Source organism: Paroedura picta, chromosome 8 (assembly GCF_049243985.1).
Source record: "Paroedura picta isolate Pp20150507F chromosome 8, Ppicta_v3.0, whole genome shotgun sequence".
Taxonomy (NCBI): domain Eukaryota; kingdom Metazoa; phylum Chordata; class Lepidosauria; order Squamata; family Gekkonidae; genus Paroedura; species Paroedura picta.
The window spans coordinates 91214903-91239201 of NC_135376.1; the positions used below are offsets into that span (position 1 = coordinate 91214903).

At 45.7% G+C, this 24299-nt stretch overlaps 2 long non-coding RNA genes across 5 annotated transcripts in view; both read left to right on the plus strand.

Moving 5' to 3' along the window:
• The first annotated feature begins 2487 nt into the window (after positions 1–2487).
• On the plus strand, positions 2488–13848 carry LOC143842700 (uncharacterized). The gene is made up of 4 exons (XR_013233304.1): positions 2488–2516; positions 4012–4076; positions 11374–11507; positions 13781–13848. It is a non-coding gene; the product is annotated as an uncharacterized LOC143842700 (long non-coding RNA).
• Positions 13849–19142: 5294 nt separating this feature from the next.
• LOC143843952 (uncharacterized) overlaps positions 19143–24299 on the plus strand; it is an 84035-nt gene continuing 78878 nt past the window's right edge. For all 4 annotated transcript variants that reach the window (XR_013233759.1, XR_013233760.1, XR_013233758.1 and 1 more), the window contains exon 1: positions 19143–19219. This is a non-coding gene — a long non-coding RNA (uncharacterized LOC143843952). The remainder of the gene's footprint in view (positions 19220–24299) is intronic.

Consider the following 24299-nt stretch of genomic DNA (forward strand, 5'->3'; position numbering starts at 1 on the left):
TCAAATTATATCTATTTTAATTTTCTAAATATTTCCATTATTTTCTGTGATCCTAATATAAATACTAGTTTAACAAACATCTAAGAGAATAGTAGTTCCACGAGTCAAACCTGTCCCTGGCAAGTCCGCTCTGCTATGCATTTAGTCAAAGATTTCCCTTCCACCAAACATGATGCTTCAATTTAAAAAAAAAAATCCATAAACATGAAATGTGAAGACAACTTTTTAAAAGAGGGAGACGCATGTCAAGCAAGATATTTCATGCTCTGAAAATGCTACAACGGGAGGCCTTGGTAAAATGACATATTCTCAGCTTAGACTCACACTGTAGGATACATTTGTATGAAAAATGAGTGTTCCTTTCATGCAGGGACACCATTTGGTAAAGATGGATGTGGAAGCCCAGCTTCCCATGTTTCGGGCTACGTACTATGTTACCTCAGGAGCACTATCTCTTTGAATGCTTCAAGGTAGAATGACAGCTTATGAGGAACATGGAGCTGCCACCAAAACCAGAATTAAGTTTCTTTTCTGCCTCCACAGGTGGAAACAATAATATAGAAGAGCAGTTTTTTATAGCCTGGTTTTCTCTACTTTAATAAATCTCAAAGTGGCTTAGAATCTCCTTACTTTCATCTCCCCACAACAAGAACCTTGTAAGGTAGGTGGAGTTGAGAGAGTTCTGGGAGAATGGGGACTGGCCCAAAGTCACCCAGAAGTCTTCATGCAACTACTCAGAAACTGGGATGAAATGCAGAAGCAGAAAAAAATTAACAAAACAGGAATGTACTGTGAAGCTGGAATGAACCACCACAGTAGAAAATACCTTGGTCAAGACTGTGCAGAATCATGCACAATTCCTTTCCCAGACTACTTCTGGTGAGAGATGGAAGAAATGCAGCATAGCCCAACAAACCATCTGCATTGGTGGTTTTGCACATTCTAGGAAGGGATGGACATAATGAGTAACATTTGCTAGTCTTATAAAAACATTCCCTGCCCTTCAGATATTTAACCCAAATAAGAACTGCCAATCCTTGAACTAACAGCTCAATGGCTGGCCCCACTCAGTGGTTAGGTATAAATGGCTGGCAGCCATTTATCCCTTCCATTTTGTTTCCCTCCCACCTTCAAGGAGGGGTTCAGTTAGCAAAACTAAGGGGCTTTCTGCACCGGGATCTTTGTAGCAAATTGGTTGCTGAATGAAAAATCGCCATTTAAAATAGTGGAATTCGTTGTTATGCATACCTGCCTTTGTAGTGGAATCCAGTTGCGTTTTGTAGTGTTTCCCACAGGCTTCCGGTCTCGGCAGAAATCACTAGAAAGGAAGCGCTATTGCCAAGCTCGTCCCGCCCCTGGCCGTCAAGCAGCCAATGGGCAGCCGTTAGCATGCTCCCAAACAGCCCCTTTCCCTTTAAGAAAGTAAAAAAAAAAACAGACCCATTGCAACGAATCTGTGTTGATTCGTTGCAACGGAGAGACCCATCCAGTTGCCTGGTGTGTTTGAGCTGTCGTTTGATCGTTGCCACGCTCCCTCCGAGTGGAAAAAAAAAATCCCCCCCCTTTCACGGGCCCGATTTTCGGCTGAATGAATGTGTAAAAAATAAAGGGAAAATACATCAGCAAACAGGCTTTTCTGTTCTTTGTGCTTAGTGACTCTGGGGAGGGACTGAAGCCGGGGAAGCCTCTAAACAGAAAGAGGCTCGCTGGTGCGTTTATCCCCGCTCGCTCGGAGAAAAAAAAATGGCGATCGCTTCGCCGGAAGATCAGAGGAGAGAGCCAGGGGGAGGGACTTTGTAGAAACTGCAACAATGTTAACGCACAGGTCTTTTTCGCTAGTGTTGCAGATTGGTTACAGGAGTGTATCGCTTTCCGGAGGGTGAATCCACTATTGGGGATTTCCCTGAAAGCGCTACAAGGAAGCGCTTTTTGCAGATCGGTTTCAGGTGTGTGGCAGATTGTCAACGACGTTGTGCATAACGGCAAATCAGTAGCATTTTCAATTGGCAACCATTGTGCGATTTTGAAGGCGTGCGAAAAGCCCCTAAGTGTTAAGTGGCTGCCATTCCTGCCCTATTCAGCTGTTAAGGTTTAAATGGTTGGCCCAAAACAGCCAACCAAAAGATCAGTCAATGTCCAGCAAAGATGTCTTACCTGAACACTAATTCTTGAGCTGGCCCAACTTCAGCCTGAATTTTGGTTCATGCCCAGACTTGATAAGGGAGAGGGCATTACTGGGAGTAAATAGGAAACCTCTTGGTCATGTTGAGCCTTCAAATCTCCACAACTAGTATATTATTAATGGGTTCCATGTTTGAAAAAAGCCACTCAGCTTGTGAATGAGGGAACAGAAGATGTCCCATGATCCTTGAACTCAAACTCAAAAGCAATATCTACAGCCAACTTGACTCTGGGATGGGACCTTTGTGACATCAGGAGCAGCAGGTGGAGCAGCAGTTGCCTAGGAGATGTTTGTGTGCTTTGCTGGTGACAACAGCCTCAAAAAGTCTCAACTAGTAAGTTGGGTTGCCATGTCCCCTCTGGCCACTGGAGGAGGAGGGATGGTAGGTTTGCCAGCTCCAGATTGGGAAACACCTGGAAATTGGGGAGAGGGGCTGGGGAGAACAGAGAGCTCAGTGGGATGCAATGACATATAGTCCAGCCTCCAAAACACATCCTATGGTAATTCTCCCAGTAAGGAAAACTCCAAGGCTTGACGTAGGAATGTTCAGTAGTTTATTTGGGGAGACATACAGACAGGTACACCAAGACACTCTTGAAGCCAAAGCTGGCTTCATCCAAAACCCCCAAAACAGTTATAGGATTCAACATACTCCCCCACCCCCATCAGCCAGGTGGTTCCCACACCCTGTGATCTTACAGAGAGTACCCCCTTGTCATCAAAGCAAAAATACATTTTACAGCTTAGCACCTCTAGCTGAACATAATATTCAAGAAAGGGATAAGAACGCCAGATGGCGCAGGGAAGCAGAGATGCTAATTCTCACTTGGGGAAATGGGAGGGGTCAGCTTACAAGACTGAGGACAGAAAAGAGCCTGAAAGGCAGCATGGGACTCTGATCAAGCCAAACATGGGACAAACATGACCATCATCCCCTCTCAGCCTCTATTCCATAGATTTGTTGGGAGGATAAAATAGAGGAAAGGAGAACAACGAAAGCCACTTTGGGTCCATACTAGCAATGATGGAGTACAAATGAATTAAATAAGATCAGGAATAATGGCACATTCACATGCTGAATATATTTGCTATGAACTCTCTGTTACTTCTGAGCTTCATGAATCCAGACTGATACTATGAATACACACATGAAGCTACCTTGTCCTGAATCTAGGTTAGTGCAACATTTCCTCTATTTAGAAGAGATATATTTTTCAGTATGTTTGTGTGGAATTCTCACTCTCATCACTGGATGCTCTGGTCTCTGGGAAGACGGGAACTTTCATGAATCTCAACTTTAACTTGTTAATAAGAGGCTTATTGAACCATTCAACAGAAAGGTTTAGAAATCCATTCCTAGATCTTTTACGGGCTGTTACTTCATATAATGCATATCATTCACACTGGATGCTTATTTCACTAAGAACCATGTATGAGCTTTCAGATTCAACTGTTGGTTCTGTCAGAGTTCTGGGCTCTTCCTAAGCCCATGGATAACCTATGCTACCTGTCAGAGCTGAAGCAGTCATGATTTCCCTGTCTCCCTGGAGAAATGCAACCTTGTTTGGCCCAGAGGATCTCCTCTATACTCTCTCTTCTTCTACCAAACCTCCACCTCAGGCCTCTCTCTCTGCAAGACCATGTCTCTTTCTGCCTCCTTCAACTCCCTCTAACTGCCCTTGGAATCCTCTCCTTCTAGAACCCTCCCAGGCCCTGCCCAGGCCTTCTCCTTCAGGAGTGCCCCTCCCACTAGGGATTCCTAGCTCCTATACAGTTCCCTTTGGGCTCCTAGCTATGTGAGCCTAACACAGTGAGTATTTTCTCCTCAGATGGGCAGAGGCTCAGGGAGAGGCCTTTCACAACACCTACCAGGGGAGACCCTTTGACTGAGAAGGTCAGTGATTGAAGCAGGGACCTCTGTATGCAAATTATTATTATTATTATTATTATTATTATTATTATTATTATTATTATTATTATTATTGTTGTTGTTGTTGTTGTTGTTGTTGTTATTGTTGTTGTTGTTATTGTTATTGTTATTATTATTCAATTTATTTCCCACCACTCCCTACAGGCTTGTGGCAGGTAACAATAGTCTTAAAATCCCCCGTTAAAACCCCCATTAAAAGACTATAAAAATACCCAACACGGCGGAAAATACCACTCTCCCCTACCCGAACAAGGGCATTGGGGGATGGAGGGTGATGATGACTACTTCAAACCCCCCAGGGGGGCAATGTTCTTCCTCGCCAATCCCAGCCTCAATCACAGACCTGGCGGAAGAGCTCCGTTTTACAGGCCCTGCGGAACACTGACAGCTTCCGCAGGGCCCGCAGCTCACCCGGGAGCTCATTCCACCAGGTGGGGGCCAGGACAGAGAAAGCCCTGGCCCTGGATGAGGCTAGGCGTGCTTCTCTGGGGCCAGGAATGATCAGTAGGTTTTCTCCTGCAGAGCGTAGAGCCCTGCGGGGCACATAGGGCGACAGGCGGTCCCTCAGGTATGTGGGTCCCAACCCGCGTAAAGCCTTAAAGGTTAAAACCAAAACCTTGAACCAGATCCAGATAGCAATTGGCAACCAGTGCAGCTGCCTCAGCACCAGCTGGATGTGGGCCCTCCAAGGTGTGCCAGTGAGGACCCTAGCAGCTGCATTTTGCACTAGCTGAAGTTTCCGGATCAAGGACAAGGGCAGGCCCGCGTAGAGCAAGTTACAGAAATCTAATCTGGAGATGACTGTCACATGGATCACTGTGGCCAGGTGGTCAGGGGACAGGTAGGGCGTTAGTAGCCGGGCCTGGCGAAGGTGGAAGAATGCCTGACCCGCTACTCTTCCTCTGAACCACAACACCTCCCCAAGAGGAAACCAACTAAGAAGGGATTCAGAAACTACCAACAGGGTTGTGGTTTTCTTTTGTGCTGTTTTTCATCCATCCATCCATCCATCCATCCATCCTTGAATTTATATACCACCACTTACCATTAGACTTGTGACGGTTTACAATAAAACAATATAATAACCCTTAAAACCTCTTAATATATAAAACAATAATATTAAACATTAAAAGATGATGTAATCCAAGTTCTAACTCCCACCCCTTGTTCAGCATGCAGTCAAATGAGCTCTCTCATTTGAGGTGCATAGCTGAATAGCAGACACGTGGCTTTATAGAAACACCCTGACTAGTTAAAAAAAATGCAAGTGTGATTCTCATCCTCATCCTGTTTTTTAGTTTGTGTCTACGTGCAGAAGTCACTTTGGAAGGCTGCCTAAATATGTCTTGCTAATGGGGAGACAGGCCTTCGTCTAGCTTGCTGGTTTCTGAGCCTCCTCCGCTGCAGGTTTTTTTTTTTGTTTGTCTTTTTTATTGGTCACCCTGGTGCTTCCTACAGGTCCGGTGATTGATGCCCTGGGGAAAGTACACTTCTTAAAAAGAAACAAATACCCAGTTTCTGAGGTTGACCAAAGAATCACAGTATAAATAGCTATGAAAACGCTGGGCTGAAATTATGTTCTGTCTATAAGTTTCTCCGATAGCCTCTCGTCTCTTTCATTGCCTGATGTACTACGATGAATGATATATGGGCTATGTATTTAGGGAATTAATTACTTGACGCTGTTTGTTCAGCTTCTGTCTGGGAGAAAGCAAAACTCAAAGGCCTGTTTTTAGGAACCTACTCAGGAATAAATTGTAGAAAAGAGATTCTCTCAAGAACGTATGCTGTCGTTATTCTCTTTGCAATTCCTCATAACAACCACCGTGATAATATTAATACAGGTTATTCAGGTCAGGTTTGTTCTCTGCTTGCTTGCTTGTTTGTTTTTGAGCAAAATGATTTGTGCCTGTGGAATGCATTATTACTACACAAGCCCATTTGATTCTCACAGCCAGCATGTATTCACAAGGAAGGCAGAATGGCGCATGAAAAGGAACATGACCACTTTGTGTCAAGATGTCCCCACCTCTCCTGCAAGACTCTTGCTCTCTAAGATCCATGTGGCCCCACTCCACTATGCTTGCTCCCATCCCATGTAAATATGGGGTGGAACAAGAGGGTAAGGGCAGGACAGAGACAATTCAGCTTAGACAGTCCCTTCAAACATGGCCACAGAGAGGATGAAGGGAAGTTATACCCTACTATTTCATTTTGAGTTTCCAAGGTGGCTAGTAGGGTTGGGCGCTTCGGCGTCCAAAGCAGCCGTTCGTGCCCAAAGCAGCCAGTACTGCGGGGAGGGGAGGTGTGGCCGACAGTGTGCCTGCAGGTTCTGTCTGCGCCTCCCCCCTCCTGTGCCGTGGTGCTGGCTGCTTTGGGCACTAACGGCTACTTCAGACACCAAAGCGCCCAACCCTAGTGGCTAGCAATCAATGTAAACATTAGAGAATGGCTGCTTGGTGGATCTTGCCTCCAGAAAGTCCATAAATCAAAATGTACAATCAGAGGTTTGCAAGGACTCATGGTACCTTCACCCAGTTCCAGATGGATTCAGTGCAGACATTGCTGGTTAGATGGAAGCAAAATCAGATGCACCCTCATGTTACATGGTGAAACACACATGAACAGAGTAAGGTGTCTTGTATTAATGGTTGGACCAGGCTAGCTGGATCTCATCAGATCTCAGATGCTAAACAGGGCCAGCCCTAGTTAATATTTGAATGGGAGACCACCAAGGAAACCAGGCTCGCGATGCAGAGGAAATGACACTGATTCTGAATGTCTCCTGCCTTGAATACTTTAATGTCATCACTATCAATCACAAGCAACTTGATGACATTTTACACACCTATGCTGAGTCATGCCACTGTTGTGTCAAGGTAAATGTTTCTACTCTGAGTGGCAGCCGCTCTCAGGCATTTCACATCGCCTAGCACTCCATCCCTTTTTGAAAAAGAAAATGGAGTTGGCAGGGATTAAACCTGGGACATTCGACATGCAAAGATGATGCTATACTACTGAGCTACAGCTGCTCCCCTTTGTGAAGATCTCCGATTACTCCCAATAATCAGGGTTTGTTCATGAAAAGAAAGCTTTTTATTGAAAGAATAAAGAATTTGACATCATGGGAACTTTGCTAAGACTGAAGATCCTAATCAAATCAACCATTTGCCCCAGGACCTTCCCTGTGCCAAATGGTTGGGCATGAAGACAGTCTCTGCATGACATCGCCTGTTGAGATTTAGAGTCCCAGAAAAGATATCAGTTCCCAAGTTCATCACAGTAGAGGTCCGGGGCTATCTACATTCACACCTACTCTAGTAGGCATGATCAAAAACTGAGGCAGTAAGGCTGTCGCACAAAAGGCCCCATAAAGCCCCAATGGAATGTATGTAGAAGAAGAAGAAGAGTTGGTTCTTATATGCCGCTTTTCCCTACCCGAAGGAGGCTCAAAGCGGCTTACAATCGCCTTCCCATTCCTCTCCCCACAACAGACACCCTGTGGGGTGGGTGAGGCTGAGAGAGCCCTGATATCACTGCTCGGTCAGAACAGCTTTATCAGTGCCGTGGCGAGCCCAAGGTCACCCAGCTGGCTGCATGTGGGGGAGCGCAGAATCGAACCCGGCATGCCAGATTAGAAGTCTGCACTCCTAACCACTACACCAAACTGGCTCTGTAGAGGTGCTGCCGTGGCATGACCATTGAAAAGAATCAAGACACAGAGCAGAAATACACCATGTAAAATGTCATGGCATGTAGTATGGCAAAAGTTGCATGATAAAAACTCAACATGATGTAGCATGCCACAAGCATAGCACTACTATTACATGGTAAACGTATAACATGATTTTGACACCCTTGATATCCCCCAATGGTCAGCTTGTAGAGTAGGTGTCCCAAAGCATTTTGGGCAATGTGCTCTCTCTCTCTCTCTCTCTCTCTCTCTCTCTCTCTCTCTGAGTTTAAGTCCTCTGTTGTAGGATAAATTTAAGCCTTTCCCCAAGCCAGTTATGCTTTCTCTGAGTTCTAGACATTGGCTGGATCCACATGTGCCCTGAAAAGTGCTTTCTCTCCAGTGTATCCAGAGGCTGCCTTTTGGACATTCCCTTTGTCGAAAGGTTGTATGAAAGGTTATATACCATGGCTGTGGTATACCTGACACTTTATATTGCCTATTGATGGAGTGCCCTAGATTTCTCCACTTGCAAAAATCACTAGCTAAATATTGGAGAAAACTGAAATCTACTAGTGTAGACGAGAAGGACACAATGCATAAAATCCTAGGTGAAAGGGATCCAGGAGATTATCCAAGAAGTAGCCAAGATATTGTTAACAATACAAACGGTGAATTGCTCATATCTGAACCCTGTACCGGCTGAGAGCGGACCTCTGTGAGCCCACTGGGGACCGTGGATCGTAGTATGGCCATCCTTATACATTGTTGTTCCTCTCTATATTTCTGAAACAGCCTAGGGGGTGGGACGTGTCTGGCTGTCCAAGTTGGAATAGGGCCAATAAGGGTGCAGCCAGCTTTGTCCTGATTGGCTCTGCCACTGCAGCTCCCGCCCTCCGGCCCTGAACTCTAGCCTCTTTGCTCTCAGACGCTTCAGTGCCTGGAGCCAGCAGCAGGTGAGAGGGCCCTGGACAAAGGGTCATGGTGGAGGGCTTGCTAACGAGGGCCTCCTGGCCTGCTAGGCTGAATCTGCTCACGAGGGCCTCCTGGCCTGCAGAATGCCTGCCAAGGAGCTCTGTCTCAGCCCTGCTAATGAGCTGCCCACCCACTGGCAGCTCCACTTGATTTGGCTGCCAGCTGCAGCCCAAAGCCAGCTTAAGCTCCCTGGCCAGGGCCAGGGGAGGATACCCTTTCAGGGCCTATTCTTAGGAACGGGCTTTGAAGCTAGTCTTGTAATATTTGTGTGTTGTTGGGGGATTGTGCATGTCGCTTCGTTGTGCTGTTTTGGCTGTACCATTTTATCTTTTTTTAAATCATTGCTATGCCAATAAAGGTATTCTGAAATCTCTGTGCTTTCTCATCCCTTTTCCTTTCGGCTTGTACTAAGAGAACTTTAATAAATCCAGATCCCTCTCAGTTGGCATGCCCCCCCCCCCCACAGACAACTGTATGAGCCAAAGTCACTCTCTTTATTGTTGCAAAATGTGCACTGCTCTTGCAACTGGTTAGGTGGCTCTCCCTTTTCTGTGCACTTCAAAAGGGTTTCGGTGATCCCGGAGAGGTGAGCGGTGGGCTGTGTGAAGCGAGATGATGGCAGGCAGAACATTTCAGATGGAGCCCTTTTGCAGTATTTATTTCATTTGTGGCCATATGCTGGAAGGTCTGCAGCTTTGCACCTTCTTTCCACCGTTTCATGAATGGATGCCGGCCTCTCTCTCTCTAGCTGCTGCTTCATTCACAAAGGCTCCTATGCAATATTGATACCTCCCTCAGTAACAGCAGAAGGCACCTTTCTTCCCCCTGCAAATGGCAATCCTTTCTGTGGTCTCTGAGAATGGACATTTTCAAATGTTCCAAAAGGGAACGTAGAATAGTGGAGAAATGCTGCAATGCAGTACACATTCTCACTCTTGGGCTGTGCAAAAGGAAGCGATGAATCGCATCTAGGACACATTGTGGCAACATAAATAAATGAGAAAAGCTATGTTGGATCAGGCAAATGGCTCATCAAAACCCAGGTGCTATCAGGTGATCCACTGGTGGAACCAGAACTCAAGATTCCCTCCCAGCACTGCTCCCCAAGCACCATGAATCCCAGAGCCAGGAGACAGCATCAAGGAAAAGCCTTGGCCTCTATACCTTGTTGTTGGCTGTACAGTGGAACTGGTTATCCACTGTAAGGGAAGGCATACTGGACTAGATGGGCCATTGTTCTGATTCGGTAAGGCTGTGCTGCCCTGCTGGACCACACTTAGCCTGGTCCCTGTACCTGCTGCCAGGGAACTGCAACCAAAATATAGTCCAAGAGCAGAGTCACAGCAGTCTGTGGTCAAGCCGGACATGAGTTGTCAGAAACAGAAGCCAGAGCCAAGTCTGAAAGCAAGCAAAGCTCATTACCAGGAGTCAGTCCAGAAGCTGGGGAGGCAGATGGAAAGAGGAGCACCAAAGCAGGTAGGGTGAGTTTAGTGTAGAGCTGGGATGGGTCACATGAAAGAGGGTGTTGGAGTCAGGTTACCAGGAGCAGAATCCAAGCCACATGTCTGAGGGGCAGTCCGAGGTCATATTCAACAGTCTATCCAGTGGAGCTTCACCATGGCAAGACAGGAGCCAGGAATCTGGGCAGATGGACAGGGAACATGATGTTGCACCTACAAGGAACTTGAAGTCCCATTGCCCTTTCAATGCAACCTGGCCACCGTTTCCCATGTATTTCCACCTGGGCTCAGTCATCATCAGAGGGAGATCCATAGCTGTGTTCCCTCTAGCCCAGCCTTTCTCAATTTTTTTTACCATGGAGAAACCCCTGAAACATCCTTCCGGCTTCAAGAAACCCCAGAAGTGGCATGATTGTGCAGAATATGGCTGGGAAGCATAGCTGTGTATGTGCCTTCCCAGGGCCCCTCCCTTTTCCACCCCCTCAAGGCCCATCATTGGCCATTTTGGGAGGGGCGGGCAGGTCACCATGACCATATATGGTCATATTACTTGATAAATGATTAACAAAATTTTTAAAAAATGTTAATCTTGAGAAAGGACAGGAAGATCAGGTTTTTCACTTGCTACATTGAACCATACCTAGCAATATCAAACAATGTGAGAATAGTTGTTTGTCTATGCCAGACTTTCTCAACCAGGGTTTCATGAAACCCTGGTGTTCCTTGACAGCCCTGGAAGGGTTTCCTGAATAGGTGGGAGTTAATTGTTAAACATTTACCAGAAGATATGGCAATATTTGGTCATGTCGACCTGTCCCCCCCCCCCCATGGCCAATGATGAGCCTGGGTGGGCATGTACTTAGCTCTGCTTCCCAACCATATTCTGCATGATCACACCACTTCTGGGGTTTTGCAAAGCCTGAAGAATGTTTCAGGGAGTTCTCAATGGTAAAAATGTTGGGAAAGGCTGATATATTTGGATACATAGAAATTTAACACATTTAGGGTCTGAATGCCTGGTGGATGAATATGTCCTATGAACCACATAAGATCAGATGTGTTTTATATGTGCACACTATATAATAAATATTTTATTTTTGTGTGTGTTGTAGCTTGACCCTATTGACACAGGTTTTATCTCATTTCTCATCAGGTATGTTTTCCCTCTTTGGGGACACCAAAACTTGCTTACAGATGAACTGAGTAACCAGCAGGACACCCAAAGCTAAGAAGGAGCAATGATGCCTCCCAGCTATGATTCTGTAGCCCCAGGCCCTTACTGCATATGTAGGTTACTCCAGCTTTCACAGAATATACGTCGGTATAGCTTTAATTCCCAAGCTATTGCTCTACATTTTTTAACCCTTTCAATTTTCCTCAATTGAATCCTTTTTGTTCGTTTGTTTCATTTCTAGACTGCCCCTCCCTGCAAGCACAACAGACACCCTGTGACATTCCCCACAAGAGACACCCTGTGGGGTTGGTGAGGCTGAGAGTGCCCTGAGAGAACAGGGACTGGCCAAATGTCACCCAGCTGGTTGCATGTGGAGGAGGAGTGGGGAACCAAACCAGGTTCTCCAAGTTAGAGGGAGATGCTCTTAATCACAATAATTCTGTGGTTACTGAGTTAAATGTCAATAGTTGTTACCAAAATCAATATACGTGTGTCATGGCACTAACATGCTATGGTATCATTCTCCCTGCCTTAAGCAAACACATGTGTTTGGGGTACTTAAACACTTGAGACCATATTGCCTAGGTTTACAGAGGTGCAGGTTCAGATCAACACTGGAAAAATGAGAAAGGACTCTTTCATAAATGGAGGGGTATGTGGCCACCTCGCAGGGTGTCTGTTGTGGGAAGAGGAAAGGGAAGGCGATTGTAAGCCGCTTTGAGCCTACTTCAGGTAGAGAAAAGCGGCATATAAGAACCAACTCTTCTTCTTCTTCTTCTTCTTCTTCTTCTTCTTCTTCTTCTTCTTCTTCTTCTTCTTCTTCTTCTTCTTCTTCTTCTTCTTCTTTTCCCAAACAGAAAAACAAACCAAATGAATCTGTACCAGGCTTTCTCAATCAGGGTTTCATGAAACCCTTGGGTTTCTTAATGACCCTGGAAGGGTTTTGTGAATGGGTGGGTGATTAATTAAGTAATTAAAAATTTGTCTGGTAATATGACCATATATGGTCATGTTGACCCCTACCCTCCCAAATGGCCAGTGATGGGCCTATAGGAGTGGGAAGGGGAGGGTCTCCAGGTGCGCCTGTACACAGCTGTGCTTCCCAACCGTATTCTATGTGATTGGGAAGTTTCTGGGGTTTCTTGAAGCCAGAAGAATATTTCAGGGGTTTCTCAATGGTTTAAAAACAGTTGAGAAAGATTGATTTATACAAAACTAGTAATCAAGCCCGCTGTATGAATAATACAGCGGGCCCTAGGCACTGACCGTCTCCTGGGGGGTCCGTCGGGCGGCGGGGCCTCCCCCGGGCGGCGGTCATTTGGCAGGCAGGGAGTCCCCGGCAGCAGCGCTCTGCGCGACTGCCGGGGGCTCCCTCGGGCGGTGGCATGTGTGCACGGGGCTGAGCGAGGCCCGTGGGCTGGGTGTCCGCCTGCCCGCACGCCGTGAGGGAGGCCGTGGCGGCGGACGCGGGCCGGCATGGCGGCGGCGGTGCTGGAGGTGGGCAGGGCGGGGGCGGCGGCGGCAACGCGTGCGCGTCAGGCGGCGCTGTGGGGCCGGGCGCGGGGCCTGTGCCGACGTCTGCGGGCGCTGCAGGCGCGGCAGGTTGAGCGGCATGTCCAGCGGGTCTGGCGCGCGGCGTGGGGCGGCCCCTGCTGGGCTCAGCAGCGCTGGGCTCGGAGCTCCGCCGCTTGGCCGCCAGCGCCTCCGCCCGCCTTTGCGCCGGCTGGCACGGCTGTGACTCTGATGCCACCGACAGCGCCTCCCCGCCCGCCTCCGCGCGGCTGCCGGGGGTCCCTTGTGGCCGGGCTGACGCGTCGGAGGTGCTTCGCGCGGCTCGCAGTTGCTGGGGCTGGGAATTGGAGGAACCAATTGGCAGGCGCGCAGCGCCTACCGATTCGTCCCTCCGATTGTCTGTCTTGAGGAAGGTTCCAATCTGGACCCTTCCTCATCACGGACAAATCCCACCTTAGAACCCCTTTACCATTTATTTAGTCCATGGCGCCCGTGGCGCCACGGGCGGTTTAAAGATAGTGAACCCTGGCCTCAATGAGACCCTGGGTCCTCTCAGCCTGGCCTCCTGCCTGGTGGAAAAAGCTGCAAGCAGTGATCTGGGCCCTGACGGAACTGCCAAGGTTCCACAGAGCCTGTAAAATAGCACTCTTCCACCAGGTCCAAATTTAAGGCCAGGGCGGTCCAGAAACATCCCCCCCCCCATTTCCTATCCTACATTCCCCCACCATAAGATCCCCCCTTCCCCACTCCCACTGAATTAGCTATATCATCATCAGCAAAATCTTGGCGCTTCACAGAAATGGCAACATGGAGGAACACATTATTAATGATAAATTTTATTGCATTTTATTTTGTTTTACCATGTCACCTCCAGAGATCCCACAGAGCTGATGGCCCACTGATCTGACTCAGCAGAAGGCAGCTTCCTGTGTTCAGTGTAACCAAATAAAACTTTCATTGTGTCCTCTTGCAGAGAAGGCCAGTCGAGAAAGGCCCAAAATAAATAAAACAACATTCTGCACTTCCAGCGAACTAATAAGCAGACTCCAGTGAGACTTACACTAAAATGACTTAATAAGATTTTTTTTTACCCCAGCGACAAACTCAGTCCTTGAAATGCATGTTCAGAGAATCCATTTTAACTTCATCTTCATACAACTTTGATTTACATCCAGTAAGTAATACATCATAAATAATCTTGGCTTCAGTACCTTGATATCTCAACTTGTTATTATGTTGTGCTATAATGTAGTACTTCAATGAATGCCTTTTGCTCCCATTTTTCAAATGGATGGAAGTCCCTGACCTAAATTTCCCTCCCCCTCCTTCCCCCTTTGAAACTCAATGAAACATTTTTTTTATTAAATCCATTCTGCCGTGGATGTCGTTTTTCTTTAAAAAAAAATCTTTCTAGTTCTCCATCTTTCCTTTACAATTGTACAACATACATATGCCTTTATGTGATTCTGGCTTGCCTGTGGAATGCTAATTGGGTTCTGCCGGCTTACGGATTTTCTCGTCTTCAAAGTCTCCATTGAAATATTAACTCCAATCGGATCCTCTTAGCTTTACATTGCTGTTTAGCAGAGAGCCTCTGGAAAATATAAAGAAACAATCAAGGGCTGGAATGCGAAAGAAAGCTGAAGTTTCCCAGACCACACACTTCTGCTACGCTGTGTCAGAATTCTTGACAAAACTGTCGAAATATTTGCTACACTGATGATCAGCAGTGGAGTGTCTTGCATTAACCAGTGATCAAGATGAGAAGGAGAGGGACACTTCTATACTATTCAATTAGTCTGCACTTTTGGAAGGGAGATGTTCTGGTGTGCAAGTGAGGACATAGAAACTGTTGGACATGTTTCACTACGCTGACCTTTTTATGGTCAATTTTAGATATGCATGTATTACTCCTACCCTCCCCCAGGAATCATATACTTCCCTTCTTCAACAGTGTGACTTGGTGGCTAAAAAGGCAAATGGGATTTTGGTCTGTATCAAATGGAGTATTGTGTCCAAATCATGGGAGGTGATGGTTCCGCTGTATTCTGCTCTGGTTCGGCCTCACTGGAGTACTGTGTTCAGTTTTGGGCACCCCAGTTGAAGAGGGATGTAGACAAACTGGAGAGTGTCCAGAGGAGGGCAACAAAGATGGTGAGGGGCTTGGAGACCAAGGCATATGAAGAAAGGTTGGGGGAGCTTGGTCTGTTTAGCCTGGAGAGGAGATGACAGAGGGGATCTGATAGCCATCTTCAAGTATTTAAAAGGCTACCATATAAAGATTGGAGCAGAGTTGTTCTCTCTTGCCCCAAAGGGATGGACCAGAACCAATGGGATGAAATTAATTCTAAATAAATTTCTTCTAAACATCCGGAAGAAGTTCCAGACAGTTAGAGTGGTATCTCAGTGGAACAGGCTTTCTCAGGCGGTGGTGGGTTCTCCATTTTCAGAAATTTTTAAACAGAGTCTGGATAGCCATCTGATGGAGAGGCTGATTCTGTGAAGAGGGTGACAGGTTAGAGTGGATGAGCGATAGGGTTGTGAGCGTCCTGCATAGTGCAAGGGATTGGACTAGATGACCCAGGAGGTCCCTTCCAACTCTATTATTCTATGATTCTATGATTCATTTGAATTACAGGTTCAGATTATTGTTGTTGTTATTATTATTATTATTATTATTATTATTTTGACTTTATTAATTTTTATTAATGCAGACTAGTGTAGGTACTGGAATGTCTTACTGGAAGTGATGAAATGTAGTTGTAGGAATGACGAAAAACTTTACAGTTTTACTCATGGGGTTTTTCTGCATGCGATAAATATAGTGAAATGCTTTCCTTGTGAAGGTGTTATATTCCAGCCGCTCCACATGATGTCGCCAACCTCTCGCATCTCGCCAGCAAACTGCTCGCTACATCTACCATTTTAAAGCACTAGTTGGGGAATCGCATAAAGTGGATTCACCAAACTAAAAGCGCTTTCCCCTAGCAGACCATCAGCAAAAGAAAGGTATGGAGGCAAAGAAGTGCTACATCTGCCTCCAATGTCCCACCCATGCACCTGCATCCCTCTCCCTACTTTTAGGATAGCGGTCCCCAACCTTTCTCAGGTCAGGGACCGGCTCCAGAGTGAGGGAAGAGCCGACGGCCTGGGTGCTTCAAAAACGCGCACGCGCAATTGCCGCGCATTCGTGTTTTCACCACCAGGTGGCGCTAACGCACATGCGCGGCAACAGTGCGCATGCACGTTTGCGTCACCGCCATGCCGGCGGCTGCGCCTGCCTCTTCCCCTCCTTCTTGCTGCCGGCAGGGGAAGGCAGGCGTGGCTGGCGGCGTCCCGGTACCGTGGCCGTTGCGGCCCGCCACCGGGCCGCAGACCAGGGGTTGATGACCCCTGTTTTAGGGAATAGGAATTGCTTTTTAAAAATGGAGAACAACCTGGAGCAACACATAGGCAGGCACATGACTCAGCTGTGCCTCTATGAAGATTCAGATAGGTATTTAAACAACTAAGTCTATTTAACTTTAAAAAAAAACAATGGCGATTGCCGGAAGTTCATCTGTCAATCAGCCATACCGGGTGGGGATTGGCTTGCCAAAGTGATTGACACTAGTAGACAGGCCAAAGTGCAACAAGACTAAAGTGGGAAAAGCTGCCAAAAACATGCGAGATGCTCAAGAAATGTGGAGTGCCAGTGAGTCGTGATTATTTCTCGTGCTTTGCAAGACAGCAGGCTTCAATTCCCAATGTGCGGAAAAGCCCTGGGTTTTACCATAGAGCAGGGTTGGACAAATTGTGGATCTCGAGATGTCCATGGCCTACAATTACCATGAGCCCCTGCCAGGAGCTCCTGGTAATTGTAGGCCATGGACATCTGAAGAGCCACAGAGTCCTGGGACCTATCAAAACTGTCAAAAAGTTCTTAAGGGCCTGTGAAATGGTGCTCTTTCATCAGTTGAAGCCAATGCTAGCACTTAGTTATACTGAGATGCCCCCTCCCCTTGTATGCTTTGGATAGTTAGTATTTTTTTTAAACTATTCTTAAGTGGCTTGTTTTATGACCTTCTAAAAACAACAATATAAGGACCATTTCCCCACTGAAGGCTCCACCCTGGAGGCTCTGCGCTGGGCAGTAGGCTGAAGTTTGAGCTGGGGCAGGTTGCTCACCTCTTCCTGCTCCTGCATGGGGGAGCCTTATGTTTGGTGCACCTCATCCACCCCAGATTTGTACTCTTGCATGGGAGCCAGGGCAGCAAAGTTCCCAATGCAGAACGGTCAAGGAGAGCCATTGCCAGATCAGACCAGTCATCCATCTTCTCCCACATCCTGCCTCAAAGTTATTCTGGAGGGCCAACAGGAGGGCATAGAGACTGAGGACTTCCTCTGGAATTCAGAGGCTTATTACCATTAGTCAGCTTGGCTAGTTGCCACTATGAACCAAACAGAGATCTAGAATCTTAGAAACAGACACAATTACTGCCCCATGAGACTACCCACCATTTCACCCCCATCAAAAGCCATCTGTAACCAGGCCAAGGAATTTCAGATTAGGGGAAGAGGCGGAGGGACAGTTTGAAGAAGTAGAAGAAGATTTAGCTTTTGTATCCCACTTTTCACTATCCAGAGGAGTCTCAAAGCAGCTTACAATTGCCTTCCCTTCCTTTCCCCACAACAGAGACTCTGGGAGGAAGGTGGGGCTGAGCAAGCTCTGACATAACTGCTCTGTGAGAACAACTCTAACAGGACTGTGACTAGCCCAAGGTCACTCAGGCGCTTTGCAGGGAAACATCAGTAGACAGTGGAAGGATTAAATACCTTCCAATCTGTGGCTTCTCCATGGAAAATTGTCCTTCACCACAGAGAGATCACAAGTAGAAGAAAAGGTCCAATTTACTAGAGTCAATTTACTAGAGTTCCATCTACTTTGGTAGGCCTCCCACTGATATTACCCACCATCCCACTCACTGCCAATATGTCATTTCTGGGTTGTACCAGGAAGTGTAGTCACATTGATGATGATATATTACTCCTCCTCAATGTCCTCACCCCCAAGCACTCCCACTAGTTGCCAGATTTAACCTAGCCACCCTACCCCTGGGCCCCGGAGGTGTGGGACATAGGTTGCAAAACCACAGCACTGTCTATTTCTCTCATTCCAAAAACCCAAGGGTGATGATTATCTCATAAGAATATACATATGGGAATGGAATTATGGGTCTGTCAGGACTGGGGAGCAACTTCCCACTGGAACCAGAGCAGCGATGTTTGGACTTCAGCTGTGGACATGTGTTTTTATGGATTCCCAGTGCTCTGATTGCTGTCAATCTTTCACTTATCCTTAAATCACATCCAACGGCATGAAATGGCAACACTCATACCTTTTCTCTGCCTGGAGGGCTTCCTGACTAGAATGTCTGTCAGTCTCCTGAAAAATTTTGGGCCTGACGAATCCCCCTGGGGAGGAAATTCCATGAGTGTTAGCCTGATCTTCTGCTGCATCCACTTTCATGTCATGTTTCCTCTCTTCTTCTTCCCTCTCGGCAGCTTTATGGCCCTGCTCTTCCCAGGACGCATCATTACCTGTGGTTCTTTCCTCATAAGGAGCCTTTCAGCAGACGCCGATTTCACATAATGTGGGCTGTTTTGCTTGAGCACAATGAGAGATTAAAGCCCAGTTCCGATTTTCCTTTCAAAACACCCCAGCTCTTATCAGTTTAAGACAGATGTAATGCCATTTCGAGGTGGTTTGCATCTGTTTCCCCTCCCCCTTGACAATTTGAATTGAGCGTTTACACCATTGTCTTTCAATATGTTGGTTTAAAAGGTTTAATTTTCATCAATAAGATGCTTTGACGGTGCCGTTGTTTTTAAAATGAGCCAGCATGCACTCGATACAATGGGATGATGAGCATGCTCCATTCTAATAACTGGTCCTATAAACAATTTGCAGAGAGGAGAACGTGTTTTCTTTTTAACTGTCTTTCATTCATTAAACCTTTTTTTGACACCTAAAAGAGCGCTTCTACAAAGCTGTGTGGTTTCCCTTCTGGAAACATTAAATACATGAATCTTTTTTTGTTAAAGAAAATGTGGGGTTGTCTTCAAATACAGATTCAACAATGAATGTTGCTCTAGGATGGAATTAACTTGTATGATTATAATCTGCAGTATGTCAGAGTGTTTAGCTAGCCTGGCCTTTGTGCCCTGACGTAACCCAGATGCTTTAGCTTGACACCCCAGGCTTGTATTTTATGCATGTGATCCTCCCCAAGCATTGGGTTTCAGACAGTGGAAGAGGCTTTCTCAGGAGGTGGTGAGTTCTCCTTCTTTGGAAGTTTTTAAGCAGAGGTTGGATTGTCATTTCATAGAAATGTTGATTTTATGAACTTAGGCAGTTTGTGAGTGGGTGGGCAGGAAGGGATGTGCCAGTGTTTCTCTTGTGGCCCTTACCCGCAAACCCAGGGAATTGCTAATTGCCACTGTGAGTACATGAATTTTCTCCAGGCCAGGCTGGATTCTGGAGATTTTTGGTGGAGGGAGGGATCACTTGGGCATGAAATTGGGGTCACCGTGGGTGGGCAGGTTGTTGTAAGTTCCTGCATTGTGCAGGGGGTTGAACTAGACTCTGGAGGTATCTTCAATTCTATGATTCTAAGGGAGCTCTTGAGTTGACCCTGGGTAGATATAGTGACTTGATATATTTTAATGTTTTTAATGTTATGTGGTTTTATTATATTTGCATATTATATCTGTTGTAAATCGCTCCAAGACGGCTGTGCTGGGACGCGCAGTCATAGAGATCCAATAATAAATAAAATGATTGCTTTAGGATGCTTTGGGCTGATCCTGCGTTGAGCAGGGGGTTGGACTAGATGGCCTGTATGGCCTCTTCCAACTCTATGATTCTGTGATTCTATGGTTCTATGAAAATTTGGTGGAGGGGGGGATCACTTGGGCATGAAATTGGGGTCACCGTGGGTGGGCAGGTAGTTGTAAGTTCCTGCATTGTGCAGGGCGTTGGACTAGACCCTGGAGGTATCTTCAATTCTATGATTCTAAGGGAGCTCTTCAGTTGACCCTGGGTAGATATAGTGACTTGATATATTTTAATGTTTTTAATGTTATGTGGTTTTATTATATTTGTATATTATATCTGTTGTAAATCGCTCCAAGACGGCTGTGCTGGGACGCGCAGTCATAGAGATCCAATAATAAATAAAATTATTGCTTTAGGATGCTTTGGGCTGATCCTGCGTTGAGCAGGGGGTTGGACTAGATGGCCTGTATGGCCTCTTCCAACTCTATGATTCTGTGATTCTATGGTTCTATGAAAATTAAATAAACCAATGGAGTTTGGGGTGTATCAAGAAAGTAGCAGGGAAAGGTACAGATTGAAATGGGGCTGGAGGTGACCTCAAAAGCAGATTATCAAACTCATTTATGTATTTCAATATTACTGCAATGTCAAGTTGTTTCCATCAGTAAAACTCAATGCATAAATTATACATTGTCCCCCTCCATTGTTAGCAGTGCTATTGTCCTGCATTCCAGCTGTGTGCTTTAATTGTGAAATTTATTTTGACATGATCCAGATAAGGGGAATGGCAAATGTCAATGCCGAAAATAAAGCGATCTCGCACACAGACACACACACATACACAAACAGGCATTCCAGAAATATTGGTCACAGTGGGTAGACAGATGTAGAGGCAATTTTGCAATGGCAAAGGAGAACAGTGATATCTCTGAGCCAGCTTTAAGCAACCATGAAATCTCTCTCTTTTTTTGCAAAGAATAATAGCCATAATTTCATCTCTAATAGAACTTACACACAATACAAAGTTGCTAAAATGGGAGAACGTCACTGGTGAGAGAAATTGAAGGGTGCGTTCGACAGAATAAGTATTCCATTTGCAGGAATGACAACATTTGGGGCTCTAAAGCACTGCATGATAGCAAGACCAAGAGGAGTCCAAATGGCTCACCTCAATAAATTATTTTCCCTGGCATTCCTTGTGAATATGCCTGTGGTGTGGAGGGGCTGAAAGGAGGCCTTTAAGTATTTGGATTTTTTAACAATATTATACAAGACACATGAGAATGCACTCAGGCTAAGAGAGGGCATGAATAAAGGTGGGATTTTGGGAAATAAATATTTTTCATGGGGGGCTCCTAGAGAGATACATCTGGTGCTATTTTTTTCAACCAGGGTTTTGTGAACCCCTGGGTTTCTTGATGGCCCTCGAAGAGTTTCCTGAATGGGTAGGAGTTAATTAATTAATTTTGTATATATTTTAAAATGTATTTAACACTTATTGAGTGATATGACCATATGGCCATATTGGGTGATATGACCACAGTGAACAGTGATTGGCCTGGAGGGGGTGGGAAAGGGAGGGTCTCTGGGTGGGCATGTCCACAGCTCTGCTTCCCAACCATATTCTGCAGGATTGCACCACTTCTGGGGTTTCTTGAAGCCTGAGGAAGGTTTCAGGGGTTTGTCAAGGGTAAAAAAGTTGAGAAAGGCTGATCTGGCCTTTTGATTTTATTATGTTTTATTATATATTTTTAAATAATTTCAATGTAGATGTGTATGGCAAACTGCCCAGAACCTGCTTGTGGGGAGGGGTGGTCTGGAATGTAATATATAAATAAAAATAGACATGGGCTTAAGGATTTGTTAAGAAAAAAACATAATATTAGCAAGCTGTACAGAGGTAAACACTCAAAATTGATGTTCTGCAAATCCTAATTTCTATTAAATCCTAATCTAAACCATTCATCTAAAAAGTGGAGTGGGGAAATGGAGAAATGAGGAAGGGGAAGATCGAAGCCTGATCCAGTATTTGAAGTCCAGTGAGGTTTGTTGGAGAGAGGAGGAAACTGGAGCAGAAGAGAGGAGCGTGATCTTTACAAATCCCTGCTCTGGGGTGACACAGCTGATATAAAGTCACTCATACCTTCTCCCAAGATACATTCTCACCCAGAAGTTTGCAGCCAATTGGTGCAGTCCAGAGTTAGGATGAGAATCAATGACTGCAACACAGCAGCTGGCATTTTTGGGGCTTACTTTGGAATGAACTGGAAGTTCTAGAACAGGGGTAGTCAAACTGAGGCCCTCCAGATGTCCATGGACTACAATTCCCAGGAGCCCCTGCCAGCAAATGCTGGCAGGGGCTCCTGGGAATTGTAGTCCATGGACATCTGGAGGGCTGCAGTTTGACTACCCCTTTTCTAGAACTACTCCAGGATTAACTGTGAGCTGTGGAATCTTGCTGAGGCATGGGCCGGTTTTTGAATTTTCCTCCCAGCTGAGTAGTTGGGGTTTAGTTCTGCAGGCTGTTGCTTTGAAGAAGTTATTCACTTGTTTTCAATAAAAGAATTGACTGTGTTTATGCTGGTAGGCAGGGAGCAACCAAGAATGACCATTTAGTAATTATGGACAATTTCTGAAGAAGGTTTTCATCCCTCCAAACAGTACAATTTTAGCATTAGGGCTAATCATCTGATATACTGCCATTCCTTGCGATTGTTGTGCACTATGCCCGGCCACCATTGCTCTCCTTGATAAATTAATTCAGAATACAGACATGATGAGAAATGATTGACTAGACATTATGAAATCATGTCAACTGAAAACCGCTGGGCAAGCCAAAGGCTTTTGGCCTCCCGTAAATAAGATGGACGAGTCTTTGTCCACAATAAGAAAACTGCTGGGGAGGAAGCGGATGATGTAAATAATGTAGACAATGTTGCTAACAATGCGAATGGGTTAATTATTTGAGGGACAAATTATGGTTAATTTGCCATAATGGTGTCAGTGACACTTGCTAGGTAAGCAATGCTAGGATGGAAACCAATGGAGATTAGTCCATAAATCGTCAATTGAGTACTGGCTTTGTCCAGGGTCAGATGCTGCCATCTCTAATCTAAAGGGAAGAAAGGCTAGTAAAACTGAGGGATTCTACTGGTAAGGGCAGAAGAACCAGACTAGATTCTTTAGCTTTGGGATAAAGCCAGTTTCATATATTCTAATATGGAAGGGACCCTGATTCACTATGGCTCTGTGGCTCAGTAGCAGGCTTGCCAGTCTCTAGGTAGGGCCTTGAGAACTACTGGAGGTACAGCTGCTCTCCAGAGGGCTGAGATGAGTTCCTGGGGAGGAAATGGCTGCTCTGGAGGGTGGACTGTATGGTAATATCCCTCCTCAAACGCTTCTTTGTTTGTTTGTTTGTTTGATCAATTGATTGAGTCCTATACTGCCCTATCCAGGATGCCAGCTTAGGGCAGTGTACAATGTAAAAGTTTAATAGAGAAGTTCAAACAAGTAAAATGCAAGCTTAAAATTAATTCTAAATAGTCGTCAGCACAAAACAGCTTAAAATCAGCAGTGGCATCTCATCTCTCAGAGCAGGCAAGAGTATGGCAGTGATCTGGAACTTCTTCCACTCAATGTTAGCTACTAGTAGGTGGCTGGAATAGGTAGATGTTATTTAGTTCTTGCCCCACTCCCAAGCCTAGTAGAAGAGCTCTGTTTTACAAGCCCTGCAGAACTGTGCTGGTTCTGACAGGGCTCGGAAGTATTCTCGGAGATCATTCAACCAGATCATTTCTCCAGGCTCTTCCTCCCAAATCTCCAGGAATTTCCCAACCCTGAGTAGGCAGTAACAGAAGATCTGGTTTGCATCAAGAAGATTCCAGGTTCAGTCCTGTTAATCTCCAGTTTAAAAAGGACCAAGTAGAAACAAAGAAAACATGTGAAAGTTGAGACACTGGGAAATCACTACCATTCAGAAGAAATAAGATTGATATTGACAGTGAAGGTTGCTTCTGGTATCCAAGAGGATGTTATATGTGGCTAATAGGGACTCAGGATCAATGCCTGGCATCTCAAGTAACACAGCTTAGGAAAGACCAAGAGCAGGAATGTTGGACAAAGCCTCTAGAGAAGACAATCAGGTGTTGAGGCTGACTGATGTTCTAATATGACCTATATGAGAAGGAGGAAAGAGGAGAGGAGTGGTCCTCAGATGTTAGGAAATGATTTCTTATAAAGACATATACGACTTCTTTAGCAGAAACCATTAAAAAAAAAGCATGTCTGTGATCAAGGACTCAGTGACAAGAGCTGTCCCATAAAATCCCATTGCATAAATACCAACTTTATGACTGTCTGCTACTACAAATTGAAGGTTCCTGTAAAATGTGGTTCTGTTGTATCTACCCTTGAAACTATAGAAATGTCACCAATATTAACTATTGCCCTGTGCTGCATGGGCCAGGCTAGCCTGCTTGTGTCAGCTCTCAGAAGTGAAGCAGGGGTAGCACTAGCTAGCATTTGGTTTGGAGATCTCCAAGGAGACCACCAGGGACTTGACATGGAACCAGACAGT